General features: G+C 36.4%; 1 non-coding gene across 1 annotated transcript; it reads right to left on the reverse strand.

Moving 5' to 3' along the window:
- Positions 1-18886: 18886 nt before the first annotated feature.
- On the reverse strand, positions 18887-18967 carry TRNAL-CAG (transfer RNA leucine (anticodon CAG)). The gene has a single exon. It is a non-coding gene; the product is annotated as a tRNA-Leu (tRNA).
- Between the last annotated feature and the right edge of the window lie 8954 nt (positions 18968-27921).

The following is a 27921-nucleotide window of genomic DNA, read 5'->3' on the forward strand; positions in this document are numbered from 1 at the left end:
AGTCTTTTCTGTCTCTGAAGGAGGTCCTCACCACAACTCCTATTCTTTGATCACCTGAGTGGTTAGTGCCTTTTGAGATCATGTGTGACGCTTCTGATTACGTGGTTGGAGCTATTCTTGGCCAAAAGATAGAACAATGATCTCACACCATTCACTACGCTAGTAGGACCCTTTTTGATGCGTAGATGCATTATACCACCACAGAAAAGAAATTGCTAGCCGTAGTTTTTACTCTTGAGAAGTTTCGTTCTTATTTTTTAGGCTTCAAGGTCATCATTTACTCAAACCATGCTGCATTGCGATATCTGTTAAGTAAAAAGGATGCCAAATTGTGCCTCATCTGGTGGATCCTTCTGCTATAAGAATTCGATCTCGAGATTCAAGACAAGAGTGAATGTGAGAACCTTGTAGCAGATCATCTGTCCAAACTAACAATAGAGACATCCACTGATCAGGGACAAATTACTGATTTATTTTTGGATGAGAAGCTCTTCCATGTCAAGCATTTACCTTGGTTCGCGCATATCATTAACTTTTTGGTGACCGGAGAGTACCCTGTGCATTGGAATCACAATGAGAAAGATCAATTTTTTGTGCAGATGAAGCACTACTTCTGGAAGGAACTAGAGTTGTTTCGTTTATACCCGGATCAGATGATTCAAAGATGTGTATCCGAGGAGGAGCATAATTCCATTATATCCTTTTGTCATTCATTGGCTTGTGGAGGCCATTTTTCTAGCCAAAAGACTGCCGCAAAGGTCCTCCAGTCGGGGTTTTGGTGGCCAACACTTTATAGAGATGCTCATGAGTTTTGTAGAAGGTGTTTGCGATGTCAGCAGACAAGACACATCACCAAATGTGATATGATGCCTCTTCTTCCTATTTTGATTGTTGAGATTTTTGATGTATGGGGCATTGCTTTTATGAGTCCTTTCTCGCTGTCGTTCGGATTTGTGTTTATTTTAGTGGTGGTTGATTATGTCTCCAAATGGGTTGAGGTCATGACCACCCAGACCAATGATCATAAAGAGGTGCTTCGATTTATCAAGCACAACATCTTTAGTCGGTTAGAAGTCCCGAGAGCAATAATTAGTGATGGTGGTACGCACTTTCAAAATGTGCAAGTAGCTTCCCTACTTAGGAAATACTCTGTTCATCATCGGATTGCCACACCATACCACCCACAGACTAGTGGCCAGGTTGAGGTCTCCAATAGGGAGATCAAATAGATTATTGAAAAAACAGTCTGGCCAGACTGCAAGGACTGGTCCCAACGCCTCAATGATGCCCTTTGGGCTTATAGGACTACTTCAAGACTTTGATTGGCATGTCCTCATACCGATTGGTTTTTGGGAAACCATGCCACCTCCCTGTTGAGTTGGAGCAGAGGGCATATTGGGCTATCAAGAAGTTCAATTTTGATATGGCTCAAGCTGGCACTAAGAGAAAACTATAATTGAGTGAGCTTAAGGAGATGCGCAATGAGGCTTACGAGAGTCCCAAGATTTACAAGGCTCAAACCAAGCAGTTCTATGATCAACACATTATGAGGAAGCAATTTTAGTTTGGCCAAAAAGTGTGGCTTTATCATTCGCGCCTCCATCTTTTTCCAGGAAAATTGCATTCTAGATGGGATGGTCCGTTTATTGTTCATAAAGTTTTCCCACATGAAGCAATAGATCTTTTGGACCCTCGAACTAGCAGCATTTTCAAGGTCAATGGGCAGTGACTGAAGCCCTACATTTCTGATATTGTGGTGAGTCAAGACATCGAGGATGTTGACCTTGTGAATGTGTAAGGCACACACAAGTTTGTATGTTGTATCATTAATAGAACCTCGTAGATGTTCATAGATAGTACCTTTCTTATTTTGTTTTGCTTTCTTGTATTTCATGAGCATATTGTTAGATCATGTATGCATTTTTGTGTAATCGTAGGCATGCATTCATATGTCATATTAGGTAACTTCTCTTCCTGTTCCCCTTTTTATCTTCATCTCATGTGCATTCACTTAGTGCCATTCAAGCATAGGGGAGTGCTACTGAGACAATGTCATTTAAGCATGAAGGAGGGTGTAGTTGCACACTCTGATATTTCTGTCTACGTACTTGCACATTATTACACATTATTTACAAAAAGTAGGTTTTTAAAGGAGTTTGAACTTATATGAATGTTGTGCAAAATCTAATGTTTTTAGAGGATTTTTAAGCCCCACAATTTTTTTTTCTAACATGAATCTAGAAAATCATGGTTGTTTATGTGGATTTCAAAGAAATGATGATAGATGCATGTTAGAGTTTATTTTGAATCACAAATATGAATAAGCACAGTGTTATTTTTGAAAAACTAAGCAAACGCACAAAATAAAAAATATGAGCTCAAAAGAGAAAAAGAGCATACGTTTGGTTGTTTGGATGTGTTTTGCAATCCCTAGTAGTTGGGCTCAGACACAAGTTGAAGTGTTTGAGTTGCATATCGAAAAGGAGAGCGAAAGTCTTCGTAATCCTTAATAATTGGGATCAGACACAAGTTGAAGTGTTTGAGTCCCATGTCGAACAAAAGAATGAAGAAAATCACTTTTTGTCCTAGTCGATATCTGTGACCTATATTGTTCGAGCAATAAAACTTGTTACAAGGACCTTATAGAAAGCCTAAGAGATATTGTCATTGCACAGGATAGAAAAGCAGACCATACGTAAGCCATAAAATAAAATAGTGCTCAAAAAGAAAAAAGTTGAAAATCAAGAAAAAGAAAAGAGCATAAAAAGAAAAAGTTCACTGCTTAGAAGCAAGATTGAGAAAACCTATCCAAAAAACATATGCGTGAGGATTAATAGATAATAACATGTGCTTATTTGATTTTTCGAGAATAGAACATAACTAATCATGATATTTAGAAAAGTAAAAGAAATACTTTATTTTGTGGTGGAATATAAAAAATTCTAATTATATTTTGATTATGTAATGACAGGAAATATTTGCGAAAACAAAATCTTTAATTACCTACTACTCGTGAAGTTGAGTACTTTTATGCATACATGGCAGAGATGTTTGTGGGTAGCATCACTGCAAACCCTCACGAGACCTTACTCGTCCATTGGGGTAACCCAGGGGTTGAAAGAGCTTGTCGCATGTGCTAAATGCAACCATGATTCCTACGAAAGTGAGTTAGTTGGAGTAGTTTCTTATTCTTACATTTGGCTTCACTTTACTCAAGGACTAGCAAACGATAAGCATGAGGGTATTTGATCATGCATACATTTTGCGTTTAATTTACATTAATTTATGCATGATCTAGTAGAAAATCACATTGAATCCCCAATTTTATTGTTAGTTTCAAGAAATTGCTCGAAAATGGGAAATATCAAAAAATCATAAATTCCAAGTCATATCTTGCGCTTTAGGGTTTTTAGTAGTTTAGATTTGTAAAATCACACTCATGTTTCTTTTTCTTTTAGAAGTCTAAGTAGTTTAGAATAAAACATTGTAGGAATTGCACTTTAGTGAAAACATTTTTTAGCAAAACCCTCTTTTGAAATTTCTAAGAACTAGTGATGTGTTTGACAAAAAATAAATAAACCTAAAGTTCTCTTTTAAATTCCCGTATTGAGAAGAGAGGGGGTCCTCCCATGCAAGAGATGCCTCCCTCTCTTTTCTCAACCCTTCTCTTCTCTCTCTCTCACCGGTTCCTCTCTTCTTCCCTTTTTTCCTTTCTCTTCTCTTCTCAATCCCTCCATCACGCCAATGGCCATCTATCCCCTCTTCTACAATAGGGCAATGTCAATTTTAGGGAGAGATCATTCTTCTCTAAATCCTTCCACAGTCTGATAAGTCCCTCTCCTTCCCTTTCGTTTCACGATTTAGGTTAGCGAGTAGATCAAAGAAAACAATTTTTTTTATGTTGTGTGTGTTTCATCTGCGTTTTCATTTCATATGTGCATCCATAATGTCTTAATTCTGCAATTCGTTTATTTCTTCATTTCATTTGTTTCTTTTCAATTTCTTTTTGCAATTTGTTTGTTTCAATTTCATTTCATTTCTTCATTTCAATTCATGTGTTTTTTTCTGCAATAATTTGCATTTGCATTTTTGCATCGCATTTCACTGCTGCTGCATCTGAAATGCATTTCCTCCTGTTATCCTGTTCATCGCATATCCTGTTCATTGCATTTTCTATTCACCACAATCATTTGCATCTTTGCATTTTAGGATTCAACATCTGCATGGCCTCCCTGTCACGCACTTTTGCAACATATCACATTTTATTTTTGCTGTAAATGTGAATTTCATTGCAATGCATTTCCTCTATTGCATCTATGAATTCCATCCGTGAATTGCATTGTATCACATTTCATATCTGCGTGCTCTTGCGTTTTAGATTTTAGTTTCATTGCATTTTCTCATTTCTAGTTCATCTGTGTGTTGTTTCATTCCTGTTCCATTTGTATTTGGTTTCATCGTATTCTTCAATCTCTGTTTCATCTGCATTTGCATCCTCAACTTAGCGTATTATTCTGCATTCATAAGCATCTGCATTTTATCTTCTGCGTGTTCTATTTCCTTTGGCATTTACCATTTTTATTTCCTGTGTTTTTATATTTCTTGCATTTGTGTGTGTTCATTTTCAGCATTTACCTTGCCAATCCACCGTGTTTTTCACTTCAGCATATTTCCATTTTAGCATTTCATTAGTTCTTGCGTTTTTATCTCTTGCATTGCATTTTTTGTTTTTTTTCTTGCATCTTACTTTTTTGTTGCATTTTATTTTCCATTAGCTTTCCTACTTCCTTCATTTTATATTCACATTTCGCATTTCATTTCGCATTTTGTTTTGTCATTTACGCACAAATTTCATTTCCGCATTTTCATTTCTATAGTGTAGTGCTATTCGTTGCTGCTGCTGTGTGTTATTTCATGTTTTGCAGGGAAGCGTGGAGACAAGCAAGTGATACTTTCAAGCACGCCTTCATGACAGGACAAGAAGACACAAGCACTGAAGATGTGTTCTTTTCTTTTAGAATAGGAAGTTTTTAATTTCATTTAAATTTGGGGTTTGTAATAAAACCATTTTAATAATTGTTTAAGCCCTCTGCGTAGGGCCGTACTACTTTTGTTAATCGATTAGATAACTACTTTTTTTTTCATACTTTTTGAAAATAAAGCATAGATTAGCTTGTGTGTTTGAATACGAAGTATCCCCGTTCCCTGAGATCGACCTGGACTCCACCACTCGTGCGAGCCGGTTTTTATTTTTGGTGTCTGACTTTGACATTGTTTTTACATAAAAATTATCATTTCTATACTCATTTCATAAAATTGACACCAGGAGTCGACCTTTATGGTGCAAAAGTCGACCCCTGTTACTTTACTGGGTGCTGGACAAACCTAAGGGTCCACTCTTGTTCTTATGAGTTGACTCTTGGCAGTCTTGAGGGTTGACCTTTGTTGTAACAGAGTCGATCATAAAATCATGTGAGTCAACCCTTGCTGAACATAACATGTTTCTATTCAGGAAGAGTCAACCCCTGTAATTGGAGAGTCGACCCTTTTTGAACAAAATGATATTATGTTCCATAAAGATTTGACCCTTGTAATATTTGAGTTGACCCTTATAATGTTTTGAGTTGACCCTTGCTAAACCGAATAAATTTTTTTTCTGGAAGAGTCAACTTCTAAGTTGATAGAGTTAACTCTTTCATACCAGATTTCACGATTTTGGTATTTTGAACCGGGATGGATGTTGTTTAGCTTGGGTAATGCATGTATTAAACTTGGAGCAGGTTAAGTAACATGTGTGTAATGTGATTTAGTGTTGTATGCATCAATTTGAGTTCAGTAGTCCAAGGAAGGACCTGACTTACCTTGAGATGTGATGCTTATACCTGAATGTATGATTCTTATTTTGCTTAAGCATGATGTATATTTTTCGTATGGCAAAGTGAATATTCAGTTTTGTTGTGAATATGATTATGTGAAAAAGAACATATATACATGTATATATATGTACAAACATGTATGTGATTAAGTTAGGTCAATATGCATACATATAGTTATTATAAAATGATGACGATATGTATATGAATATAATGAACTGATGCTGAATTATGTTATATCACTCGTTAATGGGATTAAGTTCACTTATTTAGATGGTTAGAATCATGTAGGTTTATGAAGACTATGTTTTAGTTGTAGAACTTCGTAAAAGATTATTTTAAGACTTTACCCTTTTAATAAATAGATTAGTCCTTGGGAGATGAAATATACCCAAGTGCGAGCTTATTGTAGTTGACAGTAATGCTTAAGAATGACATGATGTTGTTGGGACACGATGGTGGCCCAAGTGTGCAATTTGGTGTTGGCACAAGAAATTAAGAATCTCTTAAGAACTTAATGTAGCTTGTTGGGAAAGAACCTGTGTAACTAAGGGATATTATGAGAATTAAATTAACAATGCATATTAAGTAAAGATGAAACAAGTTACACAGAAATTGAGTCACTTTCTGAAAGATGGGGTAACAATTCATGTGTTTTTTTCTGCAATAATTTGCATTTGCATTTTTGCATCGCATTTCACTGCTGCTGCATCTGAAATGCATTTCCTTCTGTTATCCTGTTCATCGCATATCCTGTTCATTGCATTTTCTATTCACCACAATCATTTGCATCTTTGCATTTTAGGATTCAACATCTGCATCGCCTCCCTGTCATGCACTTTTGTAACATATCGCATTTTATTTTTGCTGTAAATGTGAATTTCATTGCAATGCATTTCCTCTATTGCATCTATGAATTCCATCCGTGAATTGCATTGTATCGCATTTCATATCTGCGTGCTCTTGCGTTTTAGATTTTAGTTTCATTGCATTTTCTCATTTCTAGTTCATCTGTGTGTTGTTTCATTCCTGTTCCATTTGTATTTGGTTTCATCGTATTCTTCAATCTCTGTTTCATCTGCATTTGCATCCTCAGCTTAGCGTATCATTCTGCATTCATAAGCATCTGCATTTTATCTTCTGCGTGTTCTATTTCCTTTGGCATTTACCATTTTTATTTCCTGTGTTTTTATATTTCCCGCATTTGTGTGTGTTCATTTTCAGCATTTACCTTGCCAATCCACCATGTTTTTCACTTCAGCATATTTCCATTTTAGCATTTCATTAGTTCTTGCGTTTTTATCTCTTGCATTGCATTTTTTGTTTTTTTTTCTTGCATCTTACTTTTTTGTTGCATTTTATTTTCCATTAGCTTTCCTACTTCCTTCATTTTATATTCACATTTCGCATTTCATTTCGCATTTTGTTTTGTCATTTACGCACAAATTTCATTTCCGCATTTTCATTTCTATAGTGTAGTGCTATTCGTTGCTGCTGCTGTGTGTTATTTCATGTTTTGCAGGGAAGCGTGGAGACAAGCAAGTGATACTTTCAAGCACGCCTTCATGACAGGACAAGAAGACACAAGCACTGAAGATGTGTTCTTTTCTTTTAGAATAGGAAGTTTTTAATTTCATTTAAATTTGGGGTTTGTAATAAAACCATTTTAATAATTGTTTAAGCCCTCTGCGTAGGGCCGTACTACTTTTGTTAATCGATTAGATAACTACTTTTTTTTCATACTTTTTGAAAATAAAGCATAGATTAGCTTGTGTGTTTGAATACGAAGTATCCCCGTTCCCTGAGATCGACCTGGACTCCACCACTCGTGCGAGCCGGTTTTTATTTTTGGTGTCTGACTTTGACATTGTTTTTACATAAAAATATCATTTCTATACTCATTTCATAAAATTGACACCAGGAGTCGACCTTTATGGTGCAGAAGTCGACCCCTGTTACTTTACTGGGTGCTGGACAAACCTAAGGGTCCACTCTTGTTCTTATGAGTTGACTCTTGGCAGTCTTGAGGGTTGACCTTTGTTGTAACAGAGTCGATCATAAAATCACGTGAGTCAACCCTTGCTGAACATAACAAGTTTCTGTTCAGGAAGAGTCAACCCCTGTAATTGGAGAGTCGACCCTTTTTGAACAAAATGATATTATGTTCCAGAAAGATTTGACCCTTGTAATGTTTGAGTTGACCCTTATAATGTTTTGAGTTGACCCTTGCTAAACCATATAAATTTTTGTTCTGGAAGAGTCGACTTCTTAGTTGATAGAGTTAACTCTTTCATACCAGATTTCACGATTTTGGTATTTTGAACCGGGATGGATGTTGTTTAGCTTGGGTAATGCATGTATTAAACTTGGAGCAGGTTAAGTAACATGTGTGTAATGTGATTTAGTGTTGTATGCATCAATTTGAGTTCAGTAGTCCAAGGAAGGACCTGACTTACCTTGAGATGTGATGCTTATACCTAAATGTATGATTCTTATTTTGCTTAAGCATGATGTATATTTTTCGTATGGCAAAGTGAATATTCAGTTTTGTTGTGAATATGATTATGTGAAAAAGAACATATATACATGTATATATATGTACAAACATGTATGTGATTAAGTTAGGTCAATATGCATACATATAGTTATTATAAAATGATGACGATATGTATATGAATATAATGAACTGATGCTGAATTATGTTATATCACTCGTTAATGTGATTAAGTTCACTTATTTAGATGGTTAGAATCACGTAGGTTTATGAAGACTATGTATTAGTTGTAGAACTTCGTAAAAGATTATTTTAAGACTTTACCCTTTTAATAAATAGATTAGTCCTTGGGAGATGAAATATACCCAAGTGCGAGCTTATTGTAGTTGACAGTAATGCTTAAGAATGACATGATGTTGTTGGGACACGATGGTGGCCCAAGTGTGCAATTTGGTGTTGGCACAAGAAATTAAGAATCTCTTAAGAACTTAATGTAACTTGTTGGGCAAGAACCTGTGTAACCAAGGGATATTATGAGAATTAAATTAACAATGCATATTAAGTAAAGATGAAACAAGTTACACAGAAATTGAGTCACTTTCTGAAAGATGGGGTGACCTTTGAATGGACTCAGCTCGTTAAGCGAGTTAGCACCAACCTTGTGGCTGTTGTATTAGAGGCGGTGACAGCCCTGTTAGGGCCCATCCTCGTCACTGAGGGTGGACCGGTCCTCAAACACAGTGGCTTAGGGAATGATGACTCATTTTTAGTTAAAAGTTTTGGTTACGTACGCTAGCGGTAGTGCACTACAACTTTTCAAGGGAAGAAGCACCTTGATGAAGGGTTCTAGACTCTTGGTCCTAGTAAATCTGGATTTTTCTTGGGGGATAATAATAAAACATGATAAAAATATAAGTGTGTGAAAATACACCCCCAGTAGATCGGTGAGCTTAGAGCGGCCCGGGTAGTAGTGCCCCCATGGAGAAGATTATAAGAAAGCAAAATAGTAAATTTAATGCATCATGTATAGAGCAAAATAAAAAGCTAATTGAAAGATCAGTAAAATATGTTAATGCATTTAGGGCATGCATGATGGTTTCAATCTCTTAGTTAGAGGTTGAGACAAGTCTTTTCCGTAGGAAGTCAGGAATTTGGACTCGTGTTAAGCCACAAACTTAAGTTAAGTACGGTTAGGCTAGTGACCTATCCATGTTCGCTATTGCAGGGCGGGTGGTCTTGTTCCTACTGAGACATGTAGTTAGTCTCACCCCTGCTTCTTTTCCCTTTTTCAAGTACTCATGAAAAAGTGCACATCAAGGATGATGAATGCTAAGGACTCAGTCACCCCCTGGAGCCGACTCTAGACTGTTCTATTTTTGGCACCACATTTGCTATTTTTTATACATTTTTGTATATTGGGTCAATTATGTATGGGGGCTGTTGTTCTTTTTATACTGTTACCCCATGTTGGGTGCATTCTTTTTGCAAACAATATTGGTTGTTCACCATGTTTTGTTCATGTGAATATTATATTTTGAAAAGATAAATTTTGTGTATAACCTTTACTTCATTGAACTTTTGTGGAATATTCAATGAATGAAATTATTTTATATTTTTCATTATGTAAAGAATTCTCTTGTTAAGAATGAGTTTTTTTTTCTCATCTAGTTTGGTTTTAAAGAAAACCCCTTTTTAATAGTATTCCTTCTGCTGTGCTTCAAAATGGCCAAATCTTTTTACATATTAAAAACAATGGCCTATTTTTTAGAGCGTTACACTTATCCTCAATCTGCTACAGACCCATAAGTTTTTCCTAGACTCATATCTCAGCCTGAGCCTAGCCTTTTCATATTTTTCGTGATAGAAAATCTGAAACCGCATCCTAGTGTTAGACTGACCTACCTGATTAAACAATTTGGTAACCCTGGATTGCCTGTAACCTTTCTCATAGTCCTTCATTTGTCCCACACCTCTTTACATATCCCTAGACCTTCCTAGACCCCTTGGACCAAGTCCTACAAGTTCTGCACCTAGACCTTTACCTGAACAACTCACCAAACCCAAACCACACCTATTTGGTTAGCCATTTTACCTAATCCTTTCATTTCCCATTGTTTGCAACAACAAGAAACCTTCGACCACTCCCCCACCATGTTAGCAAGGGTTCTAACCATAGGACACATAACCCAAAAACATAAGTCCAACAGGTTCAATCTGCTTGAGACGCCAGACTCCATTTGACATACTTGTTCACCGCAAGTCTCGATCTTCCAACTGGGACCTCTTTTGATTCCAACTCTGGTTTGATCAACACAAACCCGTAAAATTTAGAGGGTACAATAAATGAATTTGCAATCTCCACCAACGATATTTCCAAAGAATATTGAGATGACGACGACTCTACATTAGCAATTTTCTAGCATGATCAACAACTAAATCTACTGGAGAAGGCTTACATTAAAGAGTGAGGTGAAGATCTTCAAGGGAACAAGATTTAAGGCTATCTTTGTTAAGAATGATTGTTCATATAGGACTCTCAACTAGACTCATCTAGAAGAGGTCAATTCTAATGGAAGTCGACCAAATGAGATGCCATCTCAAGGAACTATTGTTGAACATTATCCTAATAAGTTACAATTGCATAGAACTCTTTAAGTGTTGAAACCGTCTAGAGAAACTCCTAACCCATTTCAATCTTATCAATGTAATCCAAATAAACATTATAGAGTCTGGATATGCTTGTATGTTGTAAGGATAAGTTACATTCTTAAAGGACCACAAACCATGTATCTTCTTATAATAAGGAAGAAAACCTCTCTCCTCTAATCATCTAGAGAGAGAGAAACTCATGGATGTAGGTCATGTTGATCGAACCACATAAAAATCACTGTGTTCATTATGTTCTTTGTATGTGTAGACCTCTTCTATCGTGAGAGTCTATTGTTTTTATGGTATCAGAACCAAGCTGCCTCAATACTCATGCTAGTGTATATAGATTTCTTTGGATGCTAGTCGTGTTCCTCATCACATCCAATCCTTCGTTATCATCATTGTTTGTTGCATCTCTTATGCCAAATTCCTCCATTTAGTAGAATGCTTTTTCATTCTTAGTGATAGACACAATTATCTGTTATGAAAGTCTCAAATTGAAGCTGTTATGTTCTTCTAGGATGTGTTCAAATATGCCGATGGATCATTCCTTGCACCAAGTCAATCTATTCAAGAAGGGAATGATATAAAACCAAATCTTGAGTATTTGATATAGAAGAGAGCATATCAACTTGCTGTAGGTTGGATTCATGCAATTGTTACTAAGCCTATGTTAGGCAAAATTGTTCAAATCTCTACTACTCACGAGGCATGGACTACTTTAGAACAAACATATTCATCTCAATCTAGTGTCTGAATCCTCTAATTAAAGAAGGAGCTCCAAAACATCAAGAAAGAAGATAAGAGGATGGTAGAGTACCTTAATCGCATAAAATTCACTTCAAATTCTTTATATGTAATTTGTGAACTTGTCTCTGATGAGAACCTTGTTCATTATACTTTGAATGAGCTCTTGAGGGACTGAGAGTTTTGTCACCTCAGTTACCACTCAAGATGGTCTCCCCTTATTTATGGATATTTATAAAACGTTGATCAATCAAGAAAAGAGGTTACAAATAACAAGGAGAAACCTCCTATACTGCATTTTTCTCTTTAAGAGGACATGGCAAAGGAGGATCTTTTGGAAGAGGTAGAGGTCGATCCAGAGGGGCTGATCAATCCTTTGGAAATTTTTAAAATTCCAGTAATCGGGGTGGTCAGTTTTGCCCCACACGTCCTAAAAAAAATTAGTCTCAAAATCAAAGAGAGGGACAAGTTATTTGCCAGTTTCGTGGTCACCATAATCACACCGTCTGCACCTGTTATGACATCTCGAAAGCCTTTGCTACTCTGACACTCAACAACATGCAAGATTCTGCCCGGTACCTAGATTTTGCCTTTGTATACTTGTTTCAATAATTTTCCTTTCTTTTGTTATTTCTTCTTTTTCATCTTGTTCTTTTTGTGATTTTGATTTAGTTTTACTTGTTTGGTTTGGCTTGCTAGCATGAAACACAAGATTATATCCTTTACTTTTCAACTAATGAATTGGTAGGTTTGGTGAGCCGAAACACCAAACATTTCCTCATTGTTTTATGCTTGTTTTTTGAAAGATCTACATATCTTGTGTCTGGTACTACCTCGTTGCAAGAACTTCAAATCATTCTCTTGAAGTTCATCTCTTTATGATAAATGATTAGTTGGTCCTGAAATGACCTAATTCAAATAGGGAAATCCTAATTTCTTGAGCATTTTGATACAATCGAATAGATTGCCACAAGATCACCACAGTGATGGAGCCCTTCCTATATGATGGAAGAAAATCTAAGATCAATCTTAGGAGATTCACATCCAAGGATCTTTGGCTTGACCCCTCGATCAGGCTAGAAATACATGGTTTTGAAATTAGGGAATATGGGGGATGTCATCCTCGGATCTAAAATCTCCTTCTTGCATGCCCCTCAGACTATCATGGGCCCCACACCAGATCTGACCTTGAACACAAAAACAAGAACATTCAAACATGCCTTAAGAAATACCAAAATCATAGTATGATAAATGGTAGAAACATGTATATTAGGAACATGGTGATATTTCATGTCATGTCAAACATATACTCTTGGATATTAAAGTTCTAAAGTATGAACAAAACAATTAAAAATTTGAGACTTAGCTTTGTTCGGGCATGAAAGATACAGTTATACCAATTGGCAGACTGTTCTAAAATGTACAAACTTGGTTGATGGCAAACTACTATTTGTTACTGGAATTTAATGAAACCTGTTGCTGAAAATTAACATTCTTTAGTTCACTGTATGTCCCTTTTTGTTGTCATAACAAACACATCATTAGAAAACTTGTGGGGCAACATACACTTAAACTATTTTCCATGGCTATTATCTTTTGCACTAAAATGGGGTCAACTTTTGCTCTCCAAGTGTGAAACATTTTAGAATTTAGAAATATATATATATATATATATATATATATATATATATATATATAGAGAGAGAGAGAGAGAGAGAGAGAGAGAGAGAGAGTTTGTGTTAATTTGTCACATATTTTCTAAAAAAAACTAATTTATTGTCACATGATGTGGGTAAACAAAGTTTATTTTAATTTGTAACATCCTTCATATACATTATCATTTTATGAATATTCTAGTAGAAATATGCTTTTTTTTGTTTAAGTACTAAAACTTAGATGTATATATCATTTTATCATGCGATTAATGTGTGATTTTAATATACAACCACACACACACACACACACACACACACACATATATATATATATATATATATATATATATATATATATATATATATATATATAGAGAGAGAGAGAGAGAGAGAGAGAGAGAGAGAGAGAGAGAGAGAGAGAGAGTAATGGGTTGGTGCTAAATGAAACATGCTAAATGAGTTTTTATTTGTAAATATCATTGATCAAAGATGGTCTTGTTGAATATAATGAGGTCGCCATCTGTAAATATAGATCAATCATGGATACACAATCACAACAAAAGTTTTGAACCGTATAAATCTAGAACTGATCGATTCATTGAAGCATCACATGCTCATGTCAATTCTGCTGGTAGAATGTGATGCCCATATCAGCACTACAAGAATAAAAAATTTCAACTTCTACTACTGATTAAATTTTTGAATGTGGTTCTACCATGAAATATATTCAGTCCCATGTGAGTGTGGTCCAAACCTACATAAATGTAGTGTATGTAAATTGTGATAAGAGCAAGGATACGACAAAGGTTCATGATCAGGTCAAAGAAATGCTAAACAATGCTATTATGAGGACAACATTGGATCCAACTCCAAACCATGATGCCGAATGCAAGCCCCTTCAAGAATTAATGGGTGATGTTTAGAGAAATTTATATCAAGGTTGTACAAAGTTAACAAAACTAGCTTTCATTCTTAAGCTGTTACATATCAAATCAATGAACAATTGAGGTAACAAATTGTTCAACATGCTGATTCATTTGTTGAATAAGGCATTGCTTGAGTGAAAAAGATTGCCAAACTCTTACTACGAGATAAATAAATTTGTGAATGACACCGACTTTGATTACGTGAAGATAGATGCATGCGTGAATAACTGTATACTTTTATGAGAGGAGCATAAAAAGAAAGAAACTTACTCAAAGTGCAATGCTTGAAGATGAAAACCACATAAAGGCAAATGAATAAAAGTTTCTCAAAAGGTATCACAATATTTTTTCGTAAAGCTGAGGTTGCAATACTTATTCATGAATGCAGAAACAATATCAAATATGAGGTGGCACAAGACCTGATGTGCAAGCAATGAGAGCATACTAATTCATCAATCAGATTCTGTAGTGTGAAAGGAGTATGATAGAGAACATATATCATTCATGACAAAACTTTAAAATATTCATCTCAGCTTGGCAAACGATGATTTCAATCCATTTAAAAATATGAGTCTGTCATACAACATGTGACCCGTAGTATTATTCTCATATATTATGCCTCCATGGATGTGTATGAAAGATCCTTTCATACAACTTTTTCTACTTATCTTTAGACCAAAAATACTAAAAAATGAAATAGATGTTTACATGCAACTGTGAATCAAAGATTTACAAGAGTTATGGGATGAAGGCACTAACATGTTGAGAAGAGATGCTTTAACGAAGATAAAGGAAAATAGTCCAGTAATTTTATGCGCTTTGGAAAAGATATTATACTTTCAGATTTAGAACCTACGAGTGCTCATCGATATGTACTAGACAACTGCATTGAATGTGAGCCGTAACCAAGATAACATATTCATATAATCCACAACTTGTATAACAATATTCAGGAAGTTACAATACGACATGACCAGGAGTTCTCAAGTTGGTTTCTACAGAATCAAAAGGATGCTTCTCCAAAATTATGAATTATCGTAAGAGAACTTGAGCGCGAATAACAATCTTATCAAACTTGTGATGTAAATGTAATCAGGTTTCATACACAATCTCACAATAAAGACCATATTTCTCAGAATAGTGGGGTAATGAATTTAAGTATTGTTCTAAAAGATACTTAATGGTGTTCTAAAAGATATTAGCAGTGTTCTAGGAGACAGGAGAACCTGATATTAACGGTGTTCTAAAAGATATTAACGGTGTTCTAAAAGATACTTAACAGTGAAGGCGATCTAGGAGAACCTGATATAGACTATTACGATGTTCTAAAAGATATTAACGAATTTAAGTATATAGAAGAAAATTTGATGTATACATTTAGATGTAATTGGTTTGATAATATGTATATACATAAGGAGAAATACTTTAATGTGCCAAAATGTCTCACACAACATACCAGGAGGACCCCTTTATTGTAGCCTCTCAAGCTATGCAAGTATTTTATATTAGAGATCCCCAAAAATATGAAATGCATATAGCGCATATGATAATACCAAAAAATATGTATGAGACTTTACCATTTTTATCTAAACAAAATGAAGAATAGGACAACGATGCGTATCAGGAGGATGATTGCAGAGGGGTTGATTCATTACCCCCTACACCATCAACGAAGATCCCATGTCGTTACACCGAGATGATTTAGAGGATAATTGATAAATATTCTGATGGATAATTTCATGAAAGATGAAGGTTGTAACTGGATTCAAATATTATCAACATAACCAGACTGATGTTCGTGTATCAAAAGCAAATCAAGCAACGAAAGATTTTAGTAACTATCAAGCCTGGTATAACGAAAGGCTTCACACCTTCAGAGCTATCATACGAGAGTAAGTTTCTTATTTTCTAAGTTTATTTTATTCATATAGTATAGTGCAAAATATGTTGATCTAATAGATTCTTAATTTGTTGTTTGCCTAAGTTTATTTATTTTTAGAAAGTATAGTGCTAAATATTACTGGTGTATGTTTATATTTGAATTGATGTTTGAATGTACGTATGTTTGAGGAGGTTGAAGATGATGAATATTTGAGGAGGCTGCAGAAGTGTATGTTTGATAAGAGATGTTTTGTTAATGTTATCTTTATGCTTTTTCAGATTCTCATGAAAGTACAGGAAAAGGCTAAAACATTATCGAGCCTTCAATCTTAATATGATTAAAATAATTATAAGTTATCAGACTGATTTCTAATACTGCTATCATCATCATTAACATTGGTATAATTATTATTTTTTTTTATATTTTTTTTAATTGTCATCTTGAAGTGTATTTGTTATAGGTTTGGAGAGGATTTAGGGGAGGGGGTTGAAGATAATGTATATTTATTTTTTGAAGTGTGTTTGTTGTAGGTTTGAAGAGGATGTAGGGAAGAGGATTTAAGATGATGCATGTTTGTTTTTTGAAGTGTGTTTGTTACAGGTTTGGAGATGATGTAGGGGAGGGGGTTGGAGAAGATGTATGTTTATTTTTTGAGGTGTATTTGTTGTAGGTTTGGAGATGATATAGGGGAGGGGGTTGGAGATGATGTATGTTTATTTTTTGAAGTATATGCTTATTGAATGTATGTTTGAAGTTGAATGTTTGAGAGGGTTGAAGAGGATGAATGTTTGAGCAGGTTGGAGAAGTGCATGCTTATATTTGAATGTATGCTATGTTTGATGATGTTTGAAGTGTATATTTGAATTGTATTTGCCATTTTGTTTAATGTAATATATTTTTTTTGTAAAACTAATATAAAAAATTTATTTTTGCTGGTTTAAGGCCTATAACGATGACATTGCTATGTCGTTGTTAGAACCTATAACGACAACTTAATTATCATCGTAATAGCCTATACCAATGACTTACTTCTCACCTCTATAAACTATAATGACGACAAAAAAATGTCATCGTTATAGGCTATAACGATGACATAAATATCATCGTTATAAGGTGGGTCACCTTTATTAGCGTACATAGTTCCAGTGAAATTCTTCGCCGGTGTTGAGTAACACATTAACGATGACCTATAAATGCCGCTGTTATTACTCAACTAAGGCAAAAAATGTGCATTTGTTTTTCGTCGCCGTTAGAGATTTATAGCAGCGATAAATAGGGCAATAGCTGCAAGAAAAGTCGCTGCACCCTCATCCTTGTAGTGTATGTGTGTACAGTTGTGTCCCCTTGTCCTAATTGTTGAAAATCCTCGTATCTTACTAAGTGTAGCTGCATTGTGTCCCATTCCCACATCCATATCTGTGTGGCATGGTATAAAAGTGACAACTATATATCAGGATATTACCATGACAATATCACGATAATATCAATATATATTTAGCTCAAAGATTGAGAATGTCATGGTATTTTACCTTTTAAATCATTATTGCAAAAAAAGATATTTATAAAGCTGATATTTTCACAATACCACCAATATCTGTGACTATGGTCTACACTAAATAACGCAGAGATTTCACGTTGCATATTTTTACAGGACTGATTGCTAAGGAAAGAATCCTTGTAAACAACAGTTGCTATTCTATCATACATATGATGGTGTGTACATGGACAATGGTTATAACTGGTAGGTAGGTCACGAGCACGTACAAACTAAACCACCCCAATATAGAGCCTCATCCACGTTTTACTAGGATGCTAACCAGGCTATTGCATATCGCTTCAGTTATTGTTTCTAGGATGCTAAAAATATACGAAGAGCATTATTCATCACTTTGTATACTTTGACACACATGAAATGTTCACTATCTACAATAACCACAATCGTGCCTTGAAAATAATCTGATTGTCTTATTCATCAATTCACAACACATGAAATGTTTAAAGGAATTTAGAAACCTAAAGATCAACGGCCCACTTGGCACCCCAAAAAGAAAAAAATAAAAGTTTTTTAGTAAAAAAGAAAAGATCCAAAGCATGTTTATTAGTGAACAAACCATGTTTTAACACATCACCCATGGTATGTTTACTAAAGAATACCAGCAACTATGACTTGCTACTACTACATTGCCCTATTTAACATTACCATCAGCACAAAGATATAGTGGAGTATGTTTCAACCAAGTCAGGTGGTGCTCAACTCATCCGAGCTAAGTCCGAAGCTACAAAATGAGCAAGCCTGCCTGCCTGTATAATACACGTTCCACTCATGCGGACAACTTGGGTGACCACAGTTGCCAGTGAATTACTAACTGAGGCAGTGTGCCAACACCTCCAGAAAACACAAAAGATTTAACAAAATTATCTCTTAACCCCCTCAAATTCTGGTCCACAAAAATGATGGAAACCGCAATTCTGGTCTTCAAAACGAAAACCTAACCATAACTCTCTCTCTAGAGAGAGAGAGAGAGTGGGTAAAGCGTTTTCCATTTGTATTTATATTTTTAAAATAAAAGCCCAAAAATAAAATCAAAGAAGAAAGTTACAAAAATAAAACTCGAAGAAAGAAACCAAAAAGACAAACAAATAGAGTAATTTCAAAATGATGTCAAGAATGGGATTCGAACCCATGCCCTTTCGGACCAGTACCTGAAACTGGCGCCTTAGACCAACTCGGCCATCTTGACGTTATTGGATCATTTGCACAGTATTATTGTTCATAACGTCATTTCACCGGGCCTTGCACAACCCCCACCAAGCCATGAAGATCTATTGAATTGTCCCAGCCGACGTTCTTAGAAGGCATGAACAGCAAAGCCTTTCAAGTGCAAGTGTGGTAGACTGAACAACTGGGGAAACAGATGCACTCTTTTGCTGTCAAGGGTTGATCTGTTCTTCATGTCTTTGTGAGTAGTTCAATTTTTCACAATGTACACCAAATTAGGGAAGTTTGGACGAAACACTCCAGTTGCTTGATGGGATGGTTGAGCGCAGGGGCGTAGCTAGGATTCATGTGAGGGGGGGGGGGGGCAAACAGGGGTGTAGGAAAAAAAATTATTTCTGCGATAGTCGGGTGTTCGGGGGCAGCGCCCCCGAATTTTTTTTGTTGAGATAAAATAAAAAATGGCTACAATTATTAATAAAAATCTATTTCATATGGACAAATCAAACTATTTGCTGCTGCCAGGGCTGGGCTAGGACTGGACTGAGCTACAAAAATGGATAAAAATATATTTCATATGGAATCAGGGCTGAGCTAGGACTGGGCTTTTAAAAAACAAAACAAAAAAAATTAACTGTTTCGGGAGGCAGGACTGGGCTACAGCCCAGTCCTGCCCCCCCTAGCTACGCCCTTGGTTGAGCGGTGGCTGGTTTGGCAGACTATGGTATGACCCAGAGAAGGCATTTGAATTGTTTGGAAAAGATGCAGCTTGAAGAGCTGAACCTCAAGAAAGAAATGGAGAGCAGAGAAAGAACACAAGAATCATATAAACATAGTTCGGTCAGTGTGACCTACGACCACGGATCAAAAAACTCCTTTCTACTTTGATTTATAACAGAGTTCATTCATGCGTTTTATACAAAGAGTGCTGAGCAAGATCAGAAAGAAATTTTGTACAAGGCATATACACATTTCTCCTTAATTGACATTTTTTCTTGACTGAGAAGATCAATCCCACATGCATTTGCCTCCTTGGAAGTGTGATTGATTTCCAAACAGGGATGCACAATGCGACTCGTTTAAGCTAGGTTTGAGCTCGTCCATGAACACAAATGAACCAAGCTTGAACACAAGTCTAGGCTCGGTGTGCATAAATGAGCCGAGCTTGATCAAGGTGCTGAACTTAATTAAGCTCGATTAGGCTTATATATATATATATATATATATATATATATCGAGCACATCTTTCAAGTGTGGTAGACTGAACAACTGGTTCCCACTAAATCGATCATGCTAAACACATCTAATGGTTCAAAACCATCATAAAACACTTAAAACCTATAGAGCAGAACGAGAAATTGGGCCTAACATGTTCAGTTCTCATATATATAAAATATATATTTCCAACTTATAGCATAAGAATTACAGTTGGCGTACTCGGTAGGGCGTTAGCTTCTTCTGCAAAAGGTGATGAGTTCGAATTCCACACCTCATATTTTTTTTTGCAGGCAGTGGTGGGACGTTTGGGAAGTTCAGGGTTTGAATCCCACCTTCTCATTTTATGTATCTTTTTAGAATGTTGTTCTCGGCTCGAGCTCAAAACTAAACCAAGTTTGAACAATGTCGTTGAAGCTTAGCTTCGAGCTCAATCTGAGCTTGAACATGGCTATTTTAAAATGAGCCGAGTTCGAATAACCCCAGGCTCAGCTCGAATTTGGCTCCTATGCATCCCATTTGCCAGATGTCCCACCTTGGCAAGATTGCCACTAAGGATTCTTTTGAATTCATCATTTCCTTGTAAAGCAGTCTTGAACTAGTTGTCTTCATCCTCACATTGATTTTTTTTCTTTATTTGATTCATTTGCAAGGTGAAAACTTGCCATAACTAGCTTGTCTCTATCTTCCTTTCCACTGTTAGTCCTAGCCATGATAGAGTTCTTACCATCATGGTGATAATAAGAGTTAGACTTGCCTTGTGTCAACTCTCTTGGCATAGGTAGGTCATCCTTTCCATTGCAAAAGTTAGCCTTCACTTGAGGCAAATTCCTTTAAGATTCATATGTGTGAGCACCTTCCTTTGCTTGAGCCTCACACCTCATCTTGCCTTTTGAGAAAGCGTGTGAGCGTCTTCACACTTCATCTTGCCTTATTGAGAAACTTCACACTTCAGCTTGCCTTGTTGAGAAAACATGTGAGCATCTTCACACTTCTTGCCTTGTTGGAAAAATGTGTGGGCAGGATCACACTTCAGCTTGCCTTGTTGAGAAAACATGTGAGCATCTTCACACTTCTTGCCTTGTTGGAAAAATGTGTGGGCAGGATCACACTTCAGCTTGCCTTATTGAGCATCTTGGTAAAACGTGTGGGCAGGATCACACTTCATCTTGCCTTGTTGAGCATCTTCACACTTCTTGTGTTGTTGAGCGGGATCATATTTGATCCTATCTTTGATCTTATCCTGGGCTGGATTTTCTTGGTGATTTATACCCAAATCTGAACTGATCTTATTACTATCCCACAAACGATACTGAGTACATAGGCCAAGTTTGTCTTAGAATCCAATGATCTGTGCTTTGGTAAGAGGTTTGATGAAAGTGTTTGCAAGTTGATGTTTGGATGAGACATATTTGGTGATTATAGTTCCTTGAGCCACATTTTTACGAACATAGTGGTAATCAATACAAATGTGCTTAGTTGTGAAAGATATGAACAACACTAACATTATTACAATAAAGAAAATGAGTGAAGCAGAGCATCCTGAAGATCTAAGTTTTGAAGGCGAATTGGATCCAAATCCAATTCTCAAGATTCAATCCAGGGTAGATCCAATCGTGCAGGACTATCAGGGTCTAATTGGATCTCTGCCAACTCAGACCCATTTTGATTATCGTGCTACAATATCTGAGATATTTTGCATCTTTATTAGATATTGTATTTTTATTATTCGATTTCATTTTGGCATGTGAGGAATCACATTAAATATGTTTTTATTTGTATTTTTTTTAGGAGTCGGATTCTACGGACCCAGATAGTTCTGGTGCCCTGCAGGATCTTTTTGTGGTACTAGAGGGTGTATGAGGAACGTGGGTAGTTTTTATTTTTCACATTTGCATATTCTAATGTGTTTTTAGTGCAGGATCCAATTCGCTGCACGATCTGGATCTGGATCTCGATCCATCTCAGTGGAGCCCTAGTTGGTGCCACTTTAGAGTGAACCAATTTGGGCCTAGTTCAAATTCAGTTTTGACTATTCCAAGTCAAAAATAGCCATTGAACATTTTTAATGCTCATGACAAAAAATAGGCTAGTCAAATTCAATTTTTGAGGCAATGGGAAGACCACACCTCCTTTATGGTGGCTCTTCCCCAAGTTCCAATGCTTTTTTGAAGGGGAGGTCGACCAAGGTGGGGAGGAGGCTTCTTCATTTTTGAAATTTGTTGTGTGGCTGGTTCTAGAGAGAGGAAAAAATGTATTTTGGTGTGGCTGGTTCTAGAGAGAAGACGTTTTTGGTGAAAGAAGAACTGAACTTTAATTTTGGCGTGGAAGGTGATCTTGTGAAGATCACCATTGGCGTGTTGGCACTTGGGTTCGTGGTTGTTGTTTGTTCGATCTACTGTTCGTGAATTCTCATTGGTGTCGGTTGCTTCCCAACGACACCCATTACCATCTTCATCCAGATATTATTCACTGGTTCATGTGTTTTCATTTTTTGTTTTTTTTGATCATATGTGATTTGTGTTTCTCGTTGAAGATTGATTGAAAGTAGCAATAGGTTATGTGTTGTTTTTCTAGTGAATGAATATAAGTCTTTTATGTTACAAAGTGATTCTATTGTTCATAAATATCCAGTTTTATTGATTAATACATAACTCGGATTTTTTTGTCAAAACTCGGATTCTCGAATCCCAAGTTGTCTGGAATGACTCTGAAGAATAGTCTGTATCGACCCTGATACTGGTCGGATTCTTGCGTTCTTTAGCTTCCCAAAAAGCTAAAACATTTTCCTACAACTTTGTAGTTGAGGTCATTTCGTGAATTGACCGTGTGAGTTCCTGAAAAGTGCTGTCAAAGTCTCAGACTGACAAGAATCCACTCTCACCAGTTTGGTTCAGAATACTCTTAGTGGTGGTGTTCGGAATGTTTTCATTATCTAGAGATTCCCTGCATGAAAAATAATTTTGTTTGATTATGTAGAAAGATAGAATCTAGATCTACAATTTTTATGTTTTGAGTTTTAATTGAATCTTCGTTTAAGTACCTCAAAAATATCAATCTTTGCTGCTGTCGAATAGTGAAAAATTTAGTTCTTTTATCAATAACTCATACCATTTTTCAGAATTCAAAAAATTGTAGGGCCTTATAAAAAACTCAAAAAATTCGGAATTTTAGTTTGTTGGAAAGGCCTAGATCTGACCTTCGACTTTTCAGTTAAAAGTTTTCGCAAAATACACTGTTTTCATGGTCAAAAACCCCATCGAACAAACTGTCCCTAGAATCCAGAAGTCTGTCATAATCTTATTCGTGAGTTCCAGATTCGAGTCTGTAGAATGGACACCGCTGATCCGAATCCAGTGATTTTGGGTTTGTTGGAAATATGTGAGTCACGCATAACTTTTTTTTAGGCCACATCTGTCAAAACAGTGTGCATAGGTCCTAAGAAAACCTATTTTTTTGAGTTCTATTCGGTCTTATTTTTTGTGAAAAGCTTCTGCATGTGTCAAGATCCATTTGGATCGTGGATTGATGCATACTGAGTCCATATCATGTTATTGCATCATTTTGGTATCAGAGCAAGGGTTGCAAGATTTTTCAATCCGACACGATTCCTGGTGCTGTGGGGAGTCCAAATTTTTTTAGGTACCATTCACGATGGCGGGTCGAATGGGTGGGCGAGGTCAAAATAATTTTAATAGAGGCAACGATGAACATGATCATCAATATGAGATGCATGATTTGTAAAGACAACTCATCGAGGCTAATCACCTAGTTGAAGATTTAACTCATCAAATGGCAAAAAATGCTAGAGTTAATGAACGATGAGCTGAGCGGAGTCCACACAGTTCTCGAGGAACTCATGAGGCTCATTCATATGATTCTGATGATGACTTCGAGTCACACCAACAAAGTCCAGAGAATAGAGATAACCTACAGCCTAGAAGATCCCATTGGGATTCGAGCTTGCGATTTGATATCCTAGAATTCAAGGGGATTGGAACTCCTGAAGAATTCTTAGATTGGATTAGAGAAGTTTGTGAAATACTTGAATTTAAGGAAGTCCCAGAGGATCATCGTGCGAGATTAATATCCCTCAAATTGAAGGGTTGAGTTGCAGCCTGGTAGCATCAACTCAAGCAAACACGTAGACATTTGGGTCATGCCCCGATTGAACGTTGGGAGCACATGGAACATAAACTCCGTGCTCAATTTCTTCTGTTAAACTATCATCGTGAACTATATCAAAAATATCAAAGTCTGAAACAAGAAACTCGTTCGATGGATCAATACACCAAATTTTTTCATGATCTCATTGCTCAGAATGACATCCATGAAAGTGAAGAACAGTTAGTATCGAAATATATTGGAGGTCTGAACTTTCAATTACAGGATATGCTTAACTTCGTTGAGTGTTGGACTATGTCTGAGGCTCATTAGAAAGCATGACAATGGGAAAGATCTACTCAACAAAAGACCTTGATGAAATTTATTCAGACTACTAGACCCCCAGTGCGGGCCCCAGTAGTCCCAAGTGAAAAGGTTGCCCCACCCTACCATCGCCCTAATGCGTCAAACCCACCTAGGGTTACAAGCCAGAATGGCCCAGTAGGAAACCAGGCTAGGACCTCGAGTTCGAGCACCCTCATCAAGTGCTATACTTGTGGGAAACCCGATCATAAGTCCACAAAGTGTCGTGAGAAGGCCCTCTTCATCGAAGATCACAAATTGAGGATGATACAAGATTGGATCCAGAATCCAATCCTATTTATGATGAAGAACAAGAAGATTTTTGAGAAAAATCCTGAAGAAGAGTATGTGAAAGAAGTGTTACGGCCTGATAGAGGCGAAGCACTCATTACTAGGCAGATTTGTTTAGCCCCGCGGCAAGAAACAAATGACCGATGGCTAAGAACTCACATCTTTGAGTCTGCTTGTACTATCAATGGAAAAATATGCAGATTCATCATAGACTCCAGTTGTTGTGAGAACGTGATTTCGATCGAGGCCATGACCAAGTTAGGTTTGAGTTGTAAGACTCATCCTCGACCATATCAGATGTCTTGGCTCTAAAAGAGCATCAATGTTTGTGTCAACCGACAATGCTTGGTCAAGTTTTATATTGAAAATACCTACTTCGATCAAGTCTGGTGCGATGTGCTCCCTATGGATGCGAACCATCTTACTCTCAAAAGACCTTGGCAATATGACTGAAATATCATACGTCATGGTAAGTCCAATGTCTATTCCTTCACTTTTGAGGGTAGAAAGATCAAGTTGCTTCTTTCAAAAGATTTGCTTCCTTTGTCTTCTACTTCATCATCCGTGGTCCAATCCACCATTCCTGTTATGGTTCCTCCATCTTCTTCTGTCATTCCCATGTCTCCTCATGAGTCCCTTAAGATCGTTGTATCTCAAATCAAGGGACCCAATGTGTTCATCGTCAGACATAAACCCCAAGACTTATTGAAATCTCATTCTATCGCAAAGGATTCCCTAGCGGATCCTTCTCCAAAAGTCGGTAGTGATCCTATCATTGAAGTTAATGACAAAACCGTGAAGGAGTCCTCACCTGTATTTGAGAATGTTCCTATCAGTGTAGTCATTCCTGATCCATTTTTTGAACAGATGAATGAAGAACTTATCCTTGTTAGAGAGTCCGAAGAATTGTCTGACCTTTCTTCACTTTCTGACATAGAAGATCATGAAGAGTTGTCTCACATCATTTCTGACAACCCTTTATTCATGGAAAATCCTGAAGGTTATCCAAGCTGGTCTGAGGACAACTTCATCTTTGATAAACCGCTCTTGGGAGAAGTTGGTGAAAGCATCAAAGATGAAGAGACGCTTGCATGTGAAGATGTTGTTGATGACTTCCCACATGTCAATTATACCGCTATTCTCGAGGCTAATGTCAAAATTGAAAAGCTCAATCCACGCCTTAGTGAGTCTGTGGACATCCTTGTTAATGAACCCAACATTTTTTAAAACTCTCATAGTGAACCCATGGATGTTATGGTTTACCCCCGTGTTGCGTCTGACATGATTATAGACATTGTTCTGACAAGTCTCATTAGTATATCCATTATCGAGTCAACTGTCAAAAAGATGGATTTTAGTGATGAGAATCAACAAGATGTATGTGTCAATGAGCACTTAGATGTTGAAACTCCTTCTACGGAGTTGAATTTACAGTCTCATTTTAGTCATGATGCAATATGTCTAGTTGACATTAAAGACCCAAATCTTATTTATGACCATCAGAGTTTAGTAGATAATGTTGATTTTGTCTCTTTGACAAATCTCGATAATAAATTTGGTCTATTATTAGATTGTGTTGCTTGTGACTTATCTTGTGATTATCAAAATCTTAGTGCAAAAATTGATATTTTGAATTGCATGATAAATAGTCAATTGTTATCCATTGTTGACCCAAATATTGTTATTATCTGCAGCATGTTGATGCAAGGTAAGATTATTAAATATAATATCTTAGATGCTTTTGAGATTCAATTCTATTGTTCTGCTTTGAATTTATCTGAATTGCATTTTATAGAGCATATTGCATTACATTGCACAAATATTCTTGTCATTCTTATATAGAATTTCCTGCCTTATTTAGTTCTCTTTTATTTGCCTTGAATAGATTCTGCGCTTATTACATTTTGAATGTGTGTAGGGATTATAGAATGACATTTGAGCAAAAACAGACTCCGAGGATGAAGCCTTTTGACCCAGGAGGGAATGATACAGAGCATTCTGAAGATCCAAGTTTTGAAGACGAATTGGATCTAAATCCAATTCCCAAGATTTAATCCAGGATGCGATCTAGGGTAGCAAATCCAATCGTGTAGGACTATCAGGGTCTAATTGGATCTCTGCCAACCCAGACCCATTTTGATTATCATGCTACAATATCTGAGATATTTTGCATCTTTCTCAGAGATTGTATTTTTATTATTCGATTCCATTTTGGCATGTGAGGAATCATACTAAATATATTTTTATTTATAATTTTTTTATTTTTATTTTTTTAAGAGTTGGATTCTACAAATTCGGATAGTTCTGGTGTCCTGTAGGATCTTTTTGTGGTACTAGAGGGTGTATGAGGAACGTGGGTAGTTTTTATTTTTCACATTTACATTTTCTAATGTGTTTTGGTGCATGATCTAATTCAATACACGATCTAGATCTGGATCTTGATCCATCTCAGTGGAGCCCTAGTTGGCGCCACTTTGGGGTGAACCAATTTGGGCCTGGTTTAAATTTAGTTTTGACTATTCCAAGTCAAAAATAGTTGTTGGACCTTTTTAATGCTCATGGCCAAAAACAGGCTAGTCAAATTCAATTTTTGAGGCAAGGCTTGTGTTATCGTCGCGAAATTTTTTCCCCATCTTCCCTTCCTTGCAGAAGAGAAAAGGAGAGAAACGCTTTCGCGATTCAAACTTGACCGGATTTTGTAAATTGTTTTGAAATACTCGCCTCCATTTTTGAAAATTGCGGGAAAATCCATGGGATGGGGCTTGACCTGTCGGTACGAGGTTCGACCGTTCCTGCCGCCTTTAACAGGGGTAATCGAACCAAGGACCAAAATTGTGCTTGACTTAGTTAAATCATCAAGATCATGTTCTATCCTAAATGCACAGAGAATTTAGGCATGTGCTATGAGATTTGGAAAATGCAACTTGGGAAAACATGATGTATGCTTGGAAAATATTTGAAGTTGAAAAGATTTCTCACGAAAAGAGTAAATTTCTCAAGAAACTC

The sequence above is a fragment of the Nuphar pumila genome, chromosome 17 (genome assembly GCF_984573655.1).
Source record: "Nuphar pumila chromosome 17, dmNupPumi1.hap1.1, whole genome shotgun sequence".
In the NCBI taxonomy this organism is placed as follows: domain Eukaryota; kingdom Viridiplantae; phylum Streptophyta; class Magnoliopsida; order Nymphaeales; family Nymphaeaceae; genus Nuphar; species Nuphar pumila.